We start from the raw sequence: 18,773 nt of genomic DNA, 5'->3' as shown, positions 1-18,773 counted from the left end.
ACTGGCCTGCTGCTGTGCATACATGGTAGTTCAGGTAGTGAAACTACCAAGGCTTTCCAGCAGCTAAGGGTGTGAAATGGCTTTTGTGTAGAAGGCAATATTGTTGGGGTTTCCCTAAGGGATGCCAGGACTGCTTCTGCCCTTTTAGATTCTGCAAAACAGAGACTCACTATTTTTCCTCTGACTGTTTCACTCCGCTGGAGTCTTGGTTCTGCTTTCCTTTCCACTGCTTCTCACACTAGGCATCACAGACGACTCGGCAGCTCTACAGTCTTGGCTGGCATGGTCTTCTTGCCTCAGCCTTCTGAGTTCTGCAGTTAAAGCCATCATGCTTGGCTCACTGAAGACGTCATGACAGAACATTTGTCCTGGTTTTATTGAGTTAGAGTTCAGAAGAAGCATTTCTTATACAGGAGAAAAGGAAGGGATATTAGCACTAAAATGTCTAATAAGACGATTTTTAATCAGCATTCCAAAAGCTCTTGTCTTACAACAATAATCTCTTCTATTCTATTCTATGAAATGCATAGTACCTAGTACATATTTATGTGTACTTATAAAATGTGTATGGTTATATTTTACTCATATAATTCTAGATTATATGTTATTGACTGCTTTGGTGTTTAATTGCTTATAAATTACTTGTATTTTCTTGAATTTTCCCCTATTGAGTTATCCACAATGATTCCAGCTATTCAAGAAACAGAGAGTGGCTGCTAACTGCGGGGTTAGGGTAGAGGATATTGGGAGGCTTGTCCCTCAGGAATAGTTCCTATCAGTTGTAACCTCTAGTGGGCTGAGTTCCTTCAGTGGTTGCTGGTGAGTCTTTCTTCCTGGGTCAACATAGGTCCTAGCCTCTGACCAGAAACCAGAGAAGTAGATCCATTATCAGTCTGAACTCGCATCTTGTGTCCTGCTTTGACAGTATGACTACTTTTGTTAACATTTTTAAAAACTGCGCTTAGGCTGGGGACTATGTGTAACGACTGCCATCTAGTGGACACCAGCCATCATTACAGTTTTTACTGCAGAAGGCTTCCAACTGGGTCTAACACATCACTAGTTGCTTCTTCTATTGACACCACTGTTAGAGGCTTCTGGTAAATTTAAGACACCATTTCAGTGAAAGAGTTTCTAGATGTATCACATTTTACTTACTATGATTTAAACTGTCTCCCATTCATGGCTCTGGCACTTGGGATACTTACCATTATTCAAGAAAATACATAGGCGTATATTTGGTCTTTGATTTGTGGAAGAAATCAAAATCCTGAAATTCGATTACATATTGATTCAAATCAACCACTTTTGCTTTAATTGTAATTTATAAACAAATATAAACATTTTGCATAAGTAATGTTGACATATTTGACTTCCTTAGGCTTGGCCAACTATTTCTGGGCAGTAGCTAAAATGCACTATAGGATGCTGGATAAACAGCCTGAGCTATTGACAGCCAGTCTGCCTGAGTTTGATCCTGGCTCTTCTATATGAGCTGCTATGCGTATTTGGAGTGTCTGGGGAGAACTGCCTACCCCAGCTTCTTCGTCTGCATATGAAGCATCTCTTTCAGGAGCTATGGCTTACATGGAGGCATGTTTTCCAAGTAGAAAATAAACTTTTGTTTCCTTTATTATGTATAACCAGAGGAATCTGTACATTTTATTAAAGCCACACATTTTGCATTTTAAAAAAGGAGGAATTAACCCCCACTAATGTTTTTTTCCTACACAACCAGAGTAGGAGGATTTTCTTTTCTATTCTGAAAAATTGCATTTCAGTATCAACACAGAGAATTGGCCAAAAAAGGAAAACAAGTGGGGAGAGGGGAAAATAAATGTTATCAGGAGTTTTCAAACAGCGGGAGCACTGCCAACTGGTTTGTGAGGAAAGGCATTTGCTGGGGCTGCACTCCCTGCCCTACCCTGCTCTTCTCAATGAGCCCATACAAAAGGAAGTAGTACAACTGCCTGAGGGACAGACAGAGAGAAAAGAGTCAGGGCTACCTAAGAGACTCCCAGAAATACAGGCCATTGCTGTTGCCCTATGTCCCTATTTCCAAAGACACTCTGCACTTTAGAAGCAGGGCCCAGAGACGGTTGAGCTAGAGCTGACTGAAAACTCCTCTTTTAGAACTAGCTTTTGTGGTACTGGAAAGTATCAAACAAGTTTCCAAAGAAGAAGGACAACCAACAGTCCTACCCAGATATGATGCCCAAGATCAACATCGATAACCAGCATGGCACAATAGCCCTACAGGTGCAGTAGTAGCAACCATATCTTGGCAGTAACCAATAGCTCCCTAACTGGATCTAAGGCCTACGAAAAGGATTTCCATGCCTGATACTGGAAACATAGCTAACTCCCCAGTGCTAGCAAAATCAAGGTTATTGAAGGAGACTCTCTAAGCACTGGCTTACTAAGCCAGGGTAGCCCCTACCTACAGCCTATACACATTTGTCCTTATACCAATCCTTCAATACTCATCAAAGAAACTTCTCTTTGTGACAGACAGAGGCCACGACAGAAAGCTACAATGAGCCAATATGCAGAGTTGGGGAGCTTGGGAACCAATGGGTACAGAGCCCAGCCTCACCTGAGGCTCAGGGGATACTGCAAAAGAGGGAACAGAGGATTGCTAAGAACTGGAGTGATGAAAGAGGGTCATCTGTCTATGTGTTCCTTTCATTGGTTAATAAAGAAACTGCCTTGGCCCTTTGATAGGACAGAAAATTAGGTAGGTAAGGAAGACAGAACAAAATGCTGGGAGGAAGAAGACAGTGAGGCAGATGCAATGAAGCTCTGACCCAAGATAGACGTAGGCTAGAATCTTCCTGGTATGCCACCACCTCGTGGTGCTACACAGATTATTAGAAATGGGTTAATAAAGATGTGAGAGTTAGCCAATAAGAGGCTAGAACTAACAGGCCAGGTAGTGTTTAAAAGAATACAATTTGTGTGTTGTTATTTCAGGGCATAAGCTAGCCATGCTGGAGCCTGGTGGGATGAAAAGCAGGCCTGCTCACCTCATCATCTACACTGGAGGATCAGGGAATTTCCTGTGGGATTGTGTACCCCAGTAATATCAGAAGTTATAGTTGTAAAGGCTCACCACCATGGCCATCCAAATGTTCAGTCCTGACACATACACACAGGTAACATTATATGGACTGACCAGGTTGTATTTATATGTATACACAAGCATATATGCATGCAGTAACAGTTAATGAAAAGGGGGCAATGATTTGAAAGAGAAAGGAGAGGTAGATGGGAGGGTTTGGAGAAAGGAGTGGGAAGAAGACATGTTATAATCATAATTCTAAACAATGGCAAAGGAAAACAGAAACGGAAGACTACTTCATTGCATTTAATCACAAATCTACAGACTAGCAGATAGACCACAGAGCGTGACAAAGCTAGTCAGGTTAGCCAGAAGGCAGCTTCAGCAGATGGTATTAAAGGTCACTAAAATGACATTCTCAGTGGCCGTGGCCTTTATGGCAAGCACTGATCAGACCTATTAATTAAACTATGTAATTAGGAGAGAGCCACCTAGCGCTGACGAGCTTTGAGTCAACTTCAAACAAACTGGAGTCGTCCTAAAGGAGGGAACCTGAGTTGAGAAATTGTTTCCAGAGATCAGATATAACTATAAGAAAGCCTATAGGGCTTTTTTCTCTCTCTACATTTTTATTTTATTTTAACTTTATTTTATTTATTCTTTGTGCCTTTCACATCATGTATCTCGATCTCATTCATTTCCTTATCTCTTTGTATCTGCTCTCTGCTCTTGTAACCTCCCCCAAAAATAAGATAAAATAAAATTTGAGAAAAAGAAGGAAAGATTTAACCCCATTATGAAGGTTGTTGTGTGAAACATTGAGTAACTCAATAAACCCTTTTACCCATATGGCTTTATTTGCAAGTGTTCATTGTAAAGAATCACTGGTCTGGTTCAAGGCCTCGGGTTTCTGCTAGACTGGATTTTGGGCCCTCCCTGGGACTCCTTTTGGATATCCTATTGTTGACCTATTTCATGGAGATCCTGTAGCTTTGGGTCTACAGGACTGGCCTCCTCACATGCTCCAGTAGATCATAGATGGGCGGATGTTGTCATGAGTCAACTCATAACCCTGGTTCTGGGCCTGGGTAGTTGCAGGGTTTGTCAGCCTGCCAGCTCTTCCCTGTCCTCACCTCCAGGGTGAGCTCACCAACATGGCCCAGGCTAGTTCACCCTTTGCAACAATGAGCAAGGGATGCTTTCAGGCCCTCAGGGTTGACTCTCCCAGACCTGCACCTTCAGGGCCAGATCTACTGTGTTTGCCAGGGGAGGTGCAGGGCAGCTCTCCCAGGTGCTGCAGCTGATGAGGGGTAGGGACAGCCCTCCCACACTTATGAAAGCAGGGTCAGCTCTCCCACCCGCCATGGATGGCAAGGGGATGGGGAGCATCTCTCCCTGACCCATATCACCATAGGGCTTCAGCAGCAACTGATTAGTGTAGCTGCCCCTGCTCTGATGCTCTCCAGTCCCCAGGAACCAGGATTATTTGCTCCCAGAGGAGTGAGGGTCTGCCAGTGCAGTGCCTTGAGCTGTCTCTGGAAAAGACTCTTGGGAATCCTTTGTTCAGAGCAACATTCTTCTTATAGCACAGCTGCCATGTTACAGAGTGACTGATTTCTATTCATGTACAAGGACACAGTCCCTGCAGCCCTAGTCAGTGACTCTGCATGACACAAATTCAGGCTCCACTTGGAGTGGATGAGGTCTTTATTGAACCTTCGCTACAATCTCACGTCTCCTTTGGCTTGTCCTTCCTTTCTCTTTTGTATATGTTGATCCCAATAATACGCTAGGCAAGGCAATTGGTATCAGGAATGGAGTCCTAAAAGCTAGCAAAAGAGTCAGAGACAGCCCTTGTTCCCACTGTTAGGAGAACCACAAGAAGACCTAGCTACATGCCTGTCACGTGTATGCAGAGGGTCTAGGTCAGTCCCATACACGCTCCCTGGTTGTCAATTCAGTCCCTATGAACTCCTATAAGCCCGTGATAGTTGATTCTGTTGGTTTTCTTGTGATGTCCTTGACCCCTCTGACAATTTTTTCTCCCCTTCACCAGTTTCATTCCCTGAGCTCACCCTAATGTTTGACTGTGGCTCTCTGCATCTGTATCCACCAGCTGCTGGAGAAAGCCTCTCTAATGACAATTGGGCTAAGTACCAATCTATGAATATAGCAGACTATCATCAGGCATCATATATTGACATTTTATTTTCTCCACTTATATTTGGTTCTATCCTAGGTCCGTCCAGCCTCTGCGTCCTGGCATTCAGGCAGTGTCAGGGGTGGGCTTACTCTCATGGCATGGGTCTCATACTAGAGCAAGCATTGGTTGGTCACTCCCACAGGCTCTGTGTCACCTTTACCCCAGCACCTCCCATAGGCAGGACAGACTGCATTTCTTTCTTTCTTTCTTTCTTTCTTTCTTTCTTTCTTTCTTTCTTTCTTTCTTTCTTTCATTGATTTTTATTGAGCTCTACATTTTTCTCTGCTCTCCTCCCTTCCTCTCCCCTCCCTCTTCAACTCTCCCTCAAGGTCCCCATGCTCCCAATTTACTCAGGAGATCTTATCATTTTCTACTTCCCATGTAGATTTAATCGATGTAAGTTTCTCTTAGTGTCCTCATTGTTGTCTAAGTTCTCTGGGATTGTGATTTGTGGGCTGGTTTTCTTTGCTTTATGTTTAAAAACCACCTATGAGTGAGTACATGTAATATTGTCTTTCTGTATCTGGGTTACCTCACTCAAAATAATGTTTTCTAGCTCCATCCATTTTCCTTCAAAATTCAAGATGTTGTTATTTTTCCTGCTGTGTAGTACTCCATCGTGTAAATGTACCACATTTTTCTTATCCATTCATTGGTTGAGGGGCATTTAGGTTGTTTCCAGGTCCTGGCTATGACAAACAATATTGCTATGAACATAGTTGAGCACATGTCCTTGTGGCACAATTGAGCATCCTTTGGATATATACCCAAAAGTGGTATTGATGGGTCTTGAGGAAAGTTATTTTCTAATATTCTGAGAAATCACCACACTGACATCCAAAGGGGCTGGACCAGCTTGCATTTCCACCAGCAATGCAGGAGTGTTCCCTTTACCCCACAACCTCCCCAGTATAAGTTGTCATCAGTGTTTTTGATCTTGGCCATTCTTACAGGTGTAAGTTAGAATCTCAGAGTTTATTTGCATTTCTCTGATTACTAGGGATGTTGACATTTCCTTAAGTGTCCTTCAGCCATTTTAGTTTCCTCTGTTGAGAGTTCTTGGACAGAATGTATTTCAAAGGTTATGTGCCTGGGTTGGTGACCCAGTCCTCTACTGGAGTCTTCCCTGGTCACAGGAGACGGCCAGTTCAGGCTATGTATCTCCTGTTGCTAGAAGTCTTAGCTGGAGTCATCCTTGTGGATTCCTGGCAGTGTCCCTTGCACTATCAGCCTGCTTTTGTGCATCATCAGGACTCAATCCTCAAGGATGGGGCCATCCATGGAGAACTGGGTTCTCCTATAATAATCAGCCACCTAGAAAAGCCACTGCAGGCTTGTTTATAAGAATCTAATGATGGCATTTTCTCTCTTGAGGTTGCATTTTCCCAAATGACTCTAGTCTCTATCAAGTTGACCTAAAACTGACCAGTATATGGAGTCTCAGCTTTTTACCCCATAGTCACAGTAGTATTGGAACTGTGGTTCACTTCCCAGGGTCTGACGACGGATGCCCTGAATCTCACCAGCCTAGGAAAGATTAGGCTTTCAATAATGTTTTTTACTGAATACATATCATGTTTGCAGTACAAAATTTGTAAGTTGAACTGTCATAAGTCAGGAGTGTGATGCCCGTTAACTGAAATAGCTAATAATACATATTAGCTTCTCCCACCATTGAGCTGGGCCTGTCATGATTCTTCAGTAGGGTAATGTGCTACCATTAACAATTAATCTTTAATAACTCTCAAAACCTCATGTTGTGTGCTTTAAGTTTAAATGTAGCAAGAAAACTTGTACAGCTTTCATAGGTCAAATTACATTATCTTGTGCTTCTCCAGGAGATATGATTAAGAGAGGGAAAGAGCGTGTCCTCAAAGCATCAGTTTTACGTATCTCAGAGTAGTGTTTGGAGACTTCTGCCAGGACAACAGCTGCCATCTGTATTGACATCTGCTATTTCACAATCAGTGTATTCTTTTGCAGGGTTACTGTTATTTAACACAAGAGGCATTCACTTTGTTTCTTGCCAATTTTCATAGCAGCTTCTGCTACTGCTGATAACCAAGGCAACTTTCTAGAAGGTAATATTTAACATAAGCAAAGGATGACTAGGAACTATGAAAAGAGATGATACAAGATAATGGGATAAAGAAACAGGAAAGTGATTTTCTTGAATTACTGGTGCTGGGGTGCTACTGCTTGCTGTTTTTATTAAATCTAGCATTATCTCCATTCGATTGTATAAGCTCCAGCCTCCATAACAATTGTCTATTTCTCAAAATCTTTCTAATCTTAGAAAAAAAATGCTTAGTGTAATGCAACCAACCTTTCTTTTTTTAATTTTTTATTTATTTATTAAAGATTTCTGACTCTTCCCTGCCACTGCCTCCCATTTCCCTCCCCCAATCAAGTCCCCCTCCCTCGTTAGCCCAAAGAGCAATCAAGTTTCCCTGCCCTGTGGAAAGTCCAAACCACCCATCTCCATCCAGGTCTAGTAAGGTGAGCATCCAAACTGCCTAGGCTCCCACAAAGCCAGTTTGTGCAGTAGGATCAAAACCCCATTGCCAATGTTCTTGAGATCTCAGTAGTCCTCATTGTCCACTATGTTCAGCGAGTCCGGTTTTATCCCTTTCTGATACAGGAAACCATGCTGAATGGAGCTTCGGGACTTGAAACCACAGTGGTTAATGTACTTAGTCCTTTGGCCCAAATGACCAAGATATTTAAGTGTCATTATTACGGTTATCTTGATGTAGTATGGGCACAATAAGAACATTTTTTTTAGATAATAAGGAGGCCTGAATTTTAAAATAGATCCATAAATTCAGAAAGTTATTTAATAATTGCTGGTGATAAGGAAATTGAAGCTAGCTGGGCTTTTCTAGCCAGCCAGCAGGAAGTATTCCTGTGACTGGGCCATCTCCCAACCCAACCCACCCCCACAACCACTTGTTCACCTATGAGCTCAGTGATACCCTGGAACACAGACTCCTCCAATACTGAGGGGAACTGAGAGGTAAGTCAACAGCCACAGGGCTTGACAGCTGGACATCTCACTCTCTGGGACCTCTCCAGTGGGACAGACCCCAGGGGTCCTTCTCCAATACCCTCAGCTTTTCTAGACAGCCAGCAGGCTACAAACACCCAACCTACCCTGCCCCCAAACCCACCTATTCGCATGTGAACACCGTGGAACCCTTAAACACATCTTGCTCCAATACTGAGGGGACCTAAGAGACATCTACAGCAAGGATTGGACCAAGATGTCAAGACACTGCTGGCCTCATTTGAAGGAAGGGATGGGTAGGCACCATTGCAAGAATTCCTCCAACATCCTAAATAGTAACATGGTAACACCATAATCCAGTGGACTCACAAAAGGAAGACTTGATCATCCTAACTCAGAAGTAAAAGAAAACTCCCTTAGAGAAATGGAAGAGAAGATAAACAAAAAGTTAGTAGAAATTAATAAATCCTTCAAAGATACCCAAGAAAATCAAGAAAAAGCAATCAAACAGATAAAGCAAACAGTTTAAGACTTGAAGACAGAAATGGAAGTAATAAAGAAAACACAAACCGAGGAATGGCTAGATATGGAAAATCTGTGTAAACCAACAGGAGCTACAGAGACAAGTATAACCAACAGAATACAAGGGATAGAAGAAAGAATCTCAGACACTGAAAATACTATAGAGGAAATAAACTCATTGATCAAAGAAAACATCAAATCTAACAAATTCTTAACACAAAATATCCAAGAAATCTGGTACACCATGAAAAGACCAAACCTAAGAATAATAGGGATAGAAGAACTCCAGCTCAAAGCCTCAGAAAATATATTAAACAAATTTATAGAAAAAAAATTTCCCCAACCTAAAGAAGGATATTCCTATGAAGGTACAAGAAGCTTACAGAACACCAAATAGAATGGATCAAAAAAAAATCCCCTCACCATATAATAATAAAACCACAAAACATACAGAATTAAAAAAAAAGAATATTATGCGTGGCAAAAGAAAAAGGTCAAGTAACATATAAAGGTAAACCTATCAGAATTACACCTGACTTCTCAATAGGAACCATGAAAGCCAAAAAGGTCCTGGATAGATGTGCTGCAGACACTAAGAGACCATGGATACAAGTCTAGGATATCATGACGTTCTTAAAGGAGACTGGAAGACTACATTCTTTACTTTAGCTCCAGGAGGTCTTGATCTGGCCTCCATGAGCACCCACATTTATGCATGCATGCATGCACACATGCATGTACACACACACACACATAAAATGAACACCTTGAAATTCATTTCTCATTGGTAAGAACAGTGCTAGATTAATAAAGAAGTGTTTCTCTACTGTCATCCTAGGTGAGCCCTTTCATATTTATTTCCTCTTGTGAGGATGCAGCTCCCTAATGCCATACTCAAAAATAGTTATTGGTTAATAGGAGGTGAGGTGGAGATTTGGGTATCTCATTTCTCAGTGATACAGTTTTTGCTTAGTTATCAGTCTGAGTAACAAACTTAAGTAAATTTACAATAAAGTATCAATATTTTCAATCATATTAAGCAGTTATGACTTACTTTTCAATCTGTTTGAATTTTTATTTTAACCTATGCTTCTGGTTGCTTGTATCTTTGTTTTAACAATTCCTCTCAAATTTTGAATCTTGTTTCTCCTTACACACTCAGGTATTCTTCAGTGACGTCCCTACTCTGTGCCTAAGTATTTGTTCCCTCACTAGGAATCAGCTCCCTCAGTGCTCAGTTCCCACCCCACTCTTCAACAGCAATGAAACACAGACATTATCTCACAGAGTTATTCTCTCCATCTTTGTGTTATTACTGCAACATACATTTATATCTACATCTTTTGAGCCCACAAATACAGCGTCATGATTAGTCTTTTTTTTATTTTATTTTTTATGATTAGTCTTACATGTTACTTTTAAGTCAGTTGAGAAGAAAAAAGATTTAATATGGCATAAATTTATGTTTTTATATTTTTGCCTTACATGTACTTTGTGTAATATATTTATACAATGAGGTCTACTGCTATTTTTTATTTCTGTATGGATTCCAGAAGCTATGAGGCATTGTTTATTTTTACTCTAGGACTTCCTATTAGTATTTTTCTTGTGAAAGCAGGTTAGTAATCAAATTACATTTTTTATAAATTATAGATTAATTGATGTAGGATTAGTAGTCGACAACATTACTCCTTATACATTTTGAATGTACCACCCACTGTCTCTAGCCTCAAATTTTTCTTTCAACTCCTAAGTTTATTAAGGTTGCTCATTCATGAGTAGCTGGTGGCTGTTTCTTTGTTTTTTTGTTTGTTTCTTTTTTCCAGGCTGTCTCTGGTTTCTCCTTGAGTGTGATTCCCTTTCTCTCTGCCCACTGTCTGGTCGGGATTAACATTTCTGCTTTGGGAAGGTTTACAATTGGTCAGACTTCATAGCTTCCTGTATCGCCTTTCTTTCTCCCCTTTCAGTTCCCACTACACGTGTGCTGAGGCTCCATGTGTGTTTGGAACTCTGTCAACTGCTGTCTTGATTCCTTTCTGTTGTTTTTGTATTTTGTTATCATTATTCCACTACTGATGTGGGAGTGTCATATATCAATCTGTTGATTTCATTGGTTAAGTAATAAAGAAACTGCTTGGGCACAATAGGTGGGAGGAGTAAACAGAACAGAATGCTGGGAGGAAGAGGAAGTGAGGTAAGACTCCTCAGACAGACTCCATAGCTCCTCTCTGAGGCACACACGATGAAGCTCCGACCCAGGATGGATGTAGGCTAGAATCTTCCCGGTAAGCGCACCTTGGGGTGCTACATACCTGATTAGAAATGGGCTAAATTAATATGTGAGAATTAGCCTAGAAGAGGCTAGATAGTAATGGGCCAAGCAGTGTTTAAATGAATACAGTTGGTGTGTTGTTATTTCGGGCATAAGCTAGCAGGCAGCTGGGGTGCTGGGGACGCAGCCCCACTGCTCCTATTACAATACACTACCTCATGTTTGCTGATTATCTACTGCCTCCTCACACTTGAATGTTCTAGTGAGGGTTTTCTTTTAGCTGTTATGACCTTGAATTTTTATCATTCTTTTTGGTTAACTTTAAAAAGATATTTATTTGTTTATTGAGACAGAGTTTTTACTGTGTAGTCCTATAGAGCCTGGAACTCACTGTGTAGATAAATATGGCCTTGAATTCACAGAGATCTGCCTTCCTTTCCATTTCAAATGCTGGGTCAAAGGCCAGTGTCAACATGCCTGGCTATGTTTATGTATATGAATGTACATGAATGTATAAGTGTCTGGGCAAAGTAAATGCAATGTGTCTGCAGATGCACATGGAGGCAAGAAAAGAGAATCAGATCCACTATAACCAGAGAGACAGGTGACAGGGAGTCACTGGACGCAGGTGGTGGGACCTGAACTCAGATCCTCTGAAAAATACACTACAAGGATTCTAACCACCAAGTGAGCAATCTGTCAGCCACCATTTTGTTAATTTTAAGGTTAATTTCTATTTATGTTATCTACTTAATGGCGCCAACGTGTTGATAACTGAATCCACAGAAAGCCTGAGAAAGCTTGTTTTCCAATTCTTTGAACACAGTTTTTCTTGCCTTTGTGTCTACTTAATAGTGGCTTACTTTCTCAACAAAGTCTGACATCTCTGCATTTCAGAGTTTTTGATGCAGCCGAGTGTTTTACTGAGTAGTGACCATTTATTTGTCTTAATCTTAAAAAAGCTGGACATTTCAGAAAATGTGTTACACATTTCTTGTTCTGATTTCCACTTCTTCCACAGGTTGAAACACATAAGAGTCCCTTAGCTTGTTTATTTGTCATTGGTTTTCCTAAATCACGTCTGTACTGTCTATGTTTCCATCAGTCTCTGATTACTGTTGTTCCTGCCTGTTCTCTTTCAGCATGGTCTGCTAGTCAAAGACCAGACAAAGGCATAGTGGTAAACATCTGTTAATATGTTTTCTGGTTAAAACATGATTCATGCTCCCTTTGAACTTCATGTCCCAGACATGGTACCCTTGTGGAATAGCAGAACTTTTAAAAGATGTGACTAACTGTGAGGTCCTCTGCTCACTGGGAGTGTGTTCTAAGGCAGCCTGTAAGACCCAGCTCTTTGTGCTCTTTGCATCCAGATATAATTTTCTTACACCAACCTGTCCGCATCCTAAACCTTTCCCATTGGTATTGCCCTTAAAATAATCCAGGCAAGAGGTGCTTGTCATCGCCTTATCTGTGCTGTGCTGACACCAGACCTCCATAACCATGAGTGAAACAAACCCCTTCCCCTTCAGAAGTCCCCATTAGGCCATTAACTGCAGTGATGCAGAGGTGACATCTACACAACTGCTCTAATTTTAAACAGTTTTAAACTGAGATATTCACATAACCCACAAATACTTCTGAGCTCTGATGCATTAGTTGGCTCTTCATGATTCTAGTGAAATATCTTAGGAAAATAATAAGAAATCCTGATTGGGCATCTCCATTTATTTGGTTTTTGGTGAGGCAATGGTCAGTGGAAGATCCTGATGAGAGTGCGTGAAATAGCGCGTAGACATTATCTCTTCTCAGAGAAGAAAGAGGATGGGAGGACCCACCACTTGTTTGGAAGGCACATCTTCAGTGACTCTGTTCTAGTTTCATTCCTATTACTGTGAAAAATACCTCAACAAAGCCGGGCAGTGGTGGCGCACGCCTTTAATCCCAGCACTCGGGAGGCAGAGGCAGGCGGATCTCTGTGAGGTTGAGACCAGTCTGGTCTACAGAGCTAGTTCCAGGACAGGCTCCAAAGCCTGTCTCGGGGGGGAAAAAAAAAAAAAAAAAAAAAAAAAAAACACTTTAGGGCAGAACGAGGTTTTTGACTTTCAATTCCATGTGACAAGGACATCCAGACAAGAACTTGAAGTAGCTAGTAACATCCATCCACATAAAGAATGGAGGCAAATAAATGTATGCATGTCTGTTAGTTCTTTGCTTTTTCCTGTGTTTACACAGTCCAGAGGTTCGCTGCCTAGGGAATGGTGCTGCCCACTGTGTTGAATCTTCCTAACATAGTCAATGTAATCAAGACCATCTACCATAAACATGCAAACATGCATACAGATCACATAAACATAAACATGCAAACAGATCACAATCCAGACAATTCCTCGTTGAGCTGCTCTTCCCAAACGATCCTACTTCATGCCAAACTGACAAAACTTACCCTAATGCTCTATTAGGTCCTACTTCTTAAAAGTTCTAGGGCCTCTGGTCAACTCCATTTTGGGAGCTGAGCCTCTTGGGGAGGTCAGATCACCGTCACTAGCATATGCCAGACTGTGATAATGGGGATAAAACATGAATGAGAAAGTGATCATTACTCGCTCTACTAATCCTGCCCCCCAACACAGAGTGAAAAGGGAGATGTGTAGGTTAAAGGTTTTTCCTTTACTTTTCAAAGTTTGTCTCCATTGACCATTTCAAAATGATTTTTGCTAGGAGTTAGACCATTTTCTTATCGTGATGAAATACTTAGGGCTGGGGAACTTTATAAATATAAGAGCATTACTTAGCTCTCAGTTCTGGTAGTTTGAAGTCCTGTCTTTGGAATCATCTAAACTCCTCACTGAGTATGGCACCACACAACAGGAGAATGGACAAGAAGAAGAAATTATGTTGCCATAGTGGTAGCCAGGGAGAGTTTCAAGTGTCAGCATGGGCTTTTAAAAATAACATGCTTTTATGAAAATTAACTCAAGGGTCCATGAGTGCTTTCTTTGGCCTTTCTTTCTAGAGGTTCTACTTGGTGAAGGTCCCACCACCTTTACACTGGTAAACTGAGGACCAATCTTTCACCACATGAGCCTCTAGAGGAAAAATCTGCATTAAAATCAAGATACGTAGATACACATATCAAAACATACATTGAGATCTGAGACATCCAATGAATAATTGCTACTGTTGCAAGGTTCATGGCAATTTATGATATCTTTGATCTCTAATCAGTGTTATAAATATTTGTCAATGACTAGCAGAGTGGGTCATCACACTTTCATTCTCACTCTTCTCTGAAAGGGAAACAGAGATATGACTCACTTCTCTTCCTTTTGACCCTGCCCTTTAACATGCTGCCTTCAGTATTCACTCACGCACATATTTTCATCAAGGAACTGATCCTTCTATGTATAGTCAGACAAACTGTGTGACTGTAACTATTCAAGCCAAGTAGCTTTTATCTGATACTGGTATTCCATTGGACCTAGAGAATAATCAAAAGCTCATAATTTTCCAATTCATAGTCACTGACCTACATGTGGTAGGATGTTCAAAATGATAATGAATGGGTTGATTGAGGCATCAAATATGGTTTTTTATAATGCAATCTATTTCTGTATGGTTGCTTCCATAGACATGTATTACAAATCACTACACAGCTCATCAGAGTCTATCCAGCAAATACAATTCATCGCTATAAAAATGCTATTGCATATATCAAGAAATTGCAGTGTCAAGGAGCCGAAAAATGACTTTGAACAGACATGTCAAAAAGTATGGCATAGTCGAGACACATTGAGTTGATTTCCTTGTTTTATTGCAGAGGCCATGAGGAACTACAGATCAGAAAGAAAGGTTTACATGATGAAAGAATGGATTATGTAGTTAGTCACAGAAATAAACCAAGATAGTGACATTATTTCCTATTTTACAAGCAAAATGAGAAAAAAAAGATATTTGCAGAGATGAACTGAAGAGAAAACACATATCTCTTACTTTCAAAGATTTATTTCTCCATTTATACACGGTGCTTTCTCCCCTGCCCCATGTAATCCAGGATAGTTTGCTTGGGAGAAACAGTCTTGCTGAAGGGATAGGTCTAGATCTTTATTTCCAGAAGGCCCTTCCTTGTAGAAAGTCACATCTTTGCCCCAAGGGGAAACAGCTGGCCCATGAAGCATAGTGGGTGAGTGTAAATGAAGACATGATGCTCCTAGGGATGCTTGATGACAAGGATTTTATTGAAGCTATGAAAAAGAGTTCAGCCAGGGCCATTTGAAAGAGTACAGAGCACAGAGAGGAAGTAGCAGGCTGAATATGCCCAACAGAATGGACCAGACTATGAGAGAAGGGAGGGGTGAGTTAGAGAGGAAGAGAAGAGAGGGAACCAGAACGCAAGAGCAGAGGACCAAAAAGATAAAGAGAGCACGTGGCTGAAATGGCAGTTTCCATATTAATCAGTAGCTGGGGGAGGGGAAGCGGTGAGACTTGCTGAGAGAAGCCGGGATTCTGTAACAGGCATGTGGGATGCTGGAGAGCTGGACAGCTAAAGAGAGCTTTGATATGTTAAATAGCACCTCAGTTAGCTACTTGTCCTGACTGTAGATAATAACTTTTGAAAGGAGTGTGAATTTCAAGACAAAGAAATCTGTGCCTGTCTTGATGAGTTTTGTTTGCACGTCTTGTAAAGCTACAGCCTGGGAAATCATGCTTCCTACAGTAGGAAGAGGACATAATAAAACATCAGCTTTAATTAAACAGCTTGCAACACTTATCTCACGTTTTTGGAGGATGAGATATTTTCTTCTAATCTTGCTAATTTTTCTTTATTTTTATGTGTTCTGTGAATTCCTGTGTGGAAGCATGTTTATGTATGCACACGTATGTGAAGGTGTGTACAAATGTGTGGAAACATTGGGTTGACATCTATTGTCTTCCTCTGTGGTTTCTGCTAGGAAAAATCTTAAAATGAGCATCTCCAGCAGCGCAGAGAAATCCAGTCAGACCACATAAGCCAAATTAAATGTGGCCGGGAGAGCATGGCAAGGGGAAGGCCGAGGAAGCACATATACAAACACAAAACCATGTGTTTTTCTTTTTGGCGAGAGCTTAAATACCCTGTGAGGTCAGCGCTTCTTTCACCTTTGCTGAAATTACAGGCCAGCTACTGTGGGGGCCAGCCATGTTAAGCTAAGTATGGGCAGGTCACCCAAAGGAAGTTCTTTACTTCCAACCATTATCACCTGGGACTCTGGCCATTGATAAATTTAAATGGAGGTCTGAGTTTCAGTAGCTTACCCTGAGGCAATGCCTGGTTGCAGGAGGAACCACAAGCTGAGATTACCTGACCACCAACTAAAAACAGACCATTCAAAGGAAATGCCTGGCATACCAACTGCTGTATATAGAAACACCTGCCAGAACACACTCAACAGGACACCCTTAGACAAATGTCAGCCAATCAGGGGTCTTAAAACCTCAGAAACCCCTCACCACCACCTTTACTACTATAAAACCCAATTCTAATTGAGCTCGGGGCTCTCCGGTTATTCCAATACATTGAACATGTGGAGAGACTGAGTTTGCAAGCTTGATTAAAATAACGGCTCTTTGTGTTTACATATGGGACTCAGTCTTCATGTTGGATTTTGCAGGGACTTTGCGGATTTGGGCATAACAGCTACCACACCCAGCGAGCTTTTATGTGGTTTGTAGGGATAGGGTCTCTGGTTTTCACATTTGGGCAGCAGGTGAATCTGTTGATGCATTTCGCCAGTCCTGCACCTGTCTTAAATTGGTCCCCTGCTCAGGAATGCACAAGTGTGCAATGTGGATGCTGATTGATGCATGTCACAGGAGAGCTTGTGTTCTCCTTCAGATACCAGAGCATGAGTGGTTATGTGATTTTGTAGAGAATACTCAGCTCTGACAACATGGCACGGAGCTTCTCTAAGATCAATAGGAGACTCTACCACCTCCTTTCTCCCACTTCTTAGCAGACCCTGTTAGCTTAACCTGCTTTCTTGGGACCAGCAGACTTGGTTTTCTCACAGCCAACCATCTGTGTTTTAATTACAGTCACCAACATCCACTGATTTTTGTACTATAATGAAGACTAAGCAGAGTGGTGGTGCCTACTCCAGTCCCTAGCCCCACCTACCCTCAGAAATGGAGATTAGGCCAGTGCAGACTGCTCCCATCAGCATTCCTTTGCGTATCACAAAAATTCAAAATAAACGGGGGTGGGGGGTGGGGGTGGGAAGTCATCAAAGCCAAGGAATTCACTAAAAACTCCCTAGGGGGAAATCACTATTAAATATTGTGGCCCGACTTCCAGAGAAGACATGAAAATTTAGGTCAAGATGATGAATAAAGAAATTCAAGAAGCTGGCATGGTGCTACAGACCTGCCAAGCCACAATCCTGAGGCGGAGTCAGGAAGATCTGAGGTTCAAAACGAATTTGGGCTATGTTCTTCCATACTGGAAATTCATAGCACATTAAAGCCAGTGGTGTTAGGAACCACTTCAGGTTATAAAGGAGTAAAGAAAGTCTGTTCTCTGCAGTTTTACGAGTAATGTAGGGGTAACATCAATGTAACTTACACATATGGGGCAAAACTAAAAGAGAACATCTGATTTTAAGCCCTACTAAAGTTCAAGTTGAGATTTTCATATTATGCAGTGAAGTGTGCCTGTATGAGAGAGAGGAAATTGAGGATGTTTGAAAGCAACCCCTTTAATCTAGGACACACCTTCTTCTGGAAGCCTATATGAGGACATTGAAGAAAGAAGCTTTTTCACATTGCCTGCTTGCTCACCTTGCTAGCACTTTCCTTCACTAGAATTAGAGCATTCCTCTTTGGAATTCCAGCATCTACAGAAGACCAGCCGAGACATCTAGCCTTGTGGACTGAGTAAGTTTTGGATTCTTGGACTTTTCAGCCATAGCCCATCATTATTGGATTAGCTGGACCACAACCTGTAAACAGTTCTAATAACTTACACACACACACACACACACACACACACACACACACACAGAGAGAGAGAGAGAGAGAGAGAGAGATTTGCTTTTAATGAGAGATTACAAAATATATATTTCAAAGTATCTTTTTAAGCTTAGAAAAATATGTCAGAGTGTTCTTATGAAGCTAATGCCCATGCTTCAGTCTGTCTCTTGTTAGGCCTCTGATAACTTAAGAAAGATTCATCCACTAAGATTTGAGAAGAACTAAGGTTTGTCTCTCCAACTTTATAACCTTCTTAGTTTGTTTTTGAAACCTGTTAGCTATCATCCTAGATAAGTGGGTTGTTTCACAGTGACCTGTGATCTTATTTAATCAAGTGTTTGAAGCATATATATATTTGGTTACTTTTGAAAATAAAATTCTAAATTAAAACATTTTGACCTTAAACAAACTTTAAGAGGTTTCAGATTTATTGTTACTTCTAATAAAAAGCAAGTCCTTTACTAAGCCTGGCAGTGCCTAGCTGCAATCCCAGTACTCATAAATTGAGAGGGGGTCAGGAACAAGAGTATAAGAACAGTTTAAGCTATAGGAAGTCCCCGGTCCTGCCCCACTCCTAAAAGGGAGATATTACATGAATTAAGCATATTTGTCTGTGCAGCTACAAGAAACACTGTCAAACAGTGATGCTAAATCTTCTTTGAGTCACATTATGTATAGTGTATTTATTTCACTTGTTTAT

The sequence above is a fragment of the Alexandromys fortis genome, unplaced genomic scaffold (assembly GCF_014885135.2).
Source record: "Alexandromys fortis isolate MF-2015 unplaced genomic scaffold, M_Fortis_MF-2015_v1.1 scaffold_121, whole genome shotgun sequence".
Lineage (NCBI taxonomy): Eukaryota > Metazoa > Chordata > Mammalia > Rodentia > Cricetidae > Alexandromys > Alexandromys fortis.
This window is presented reverse-complemented; position numbering follows the sequence as displayed.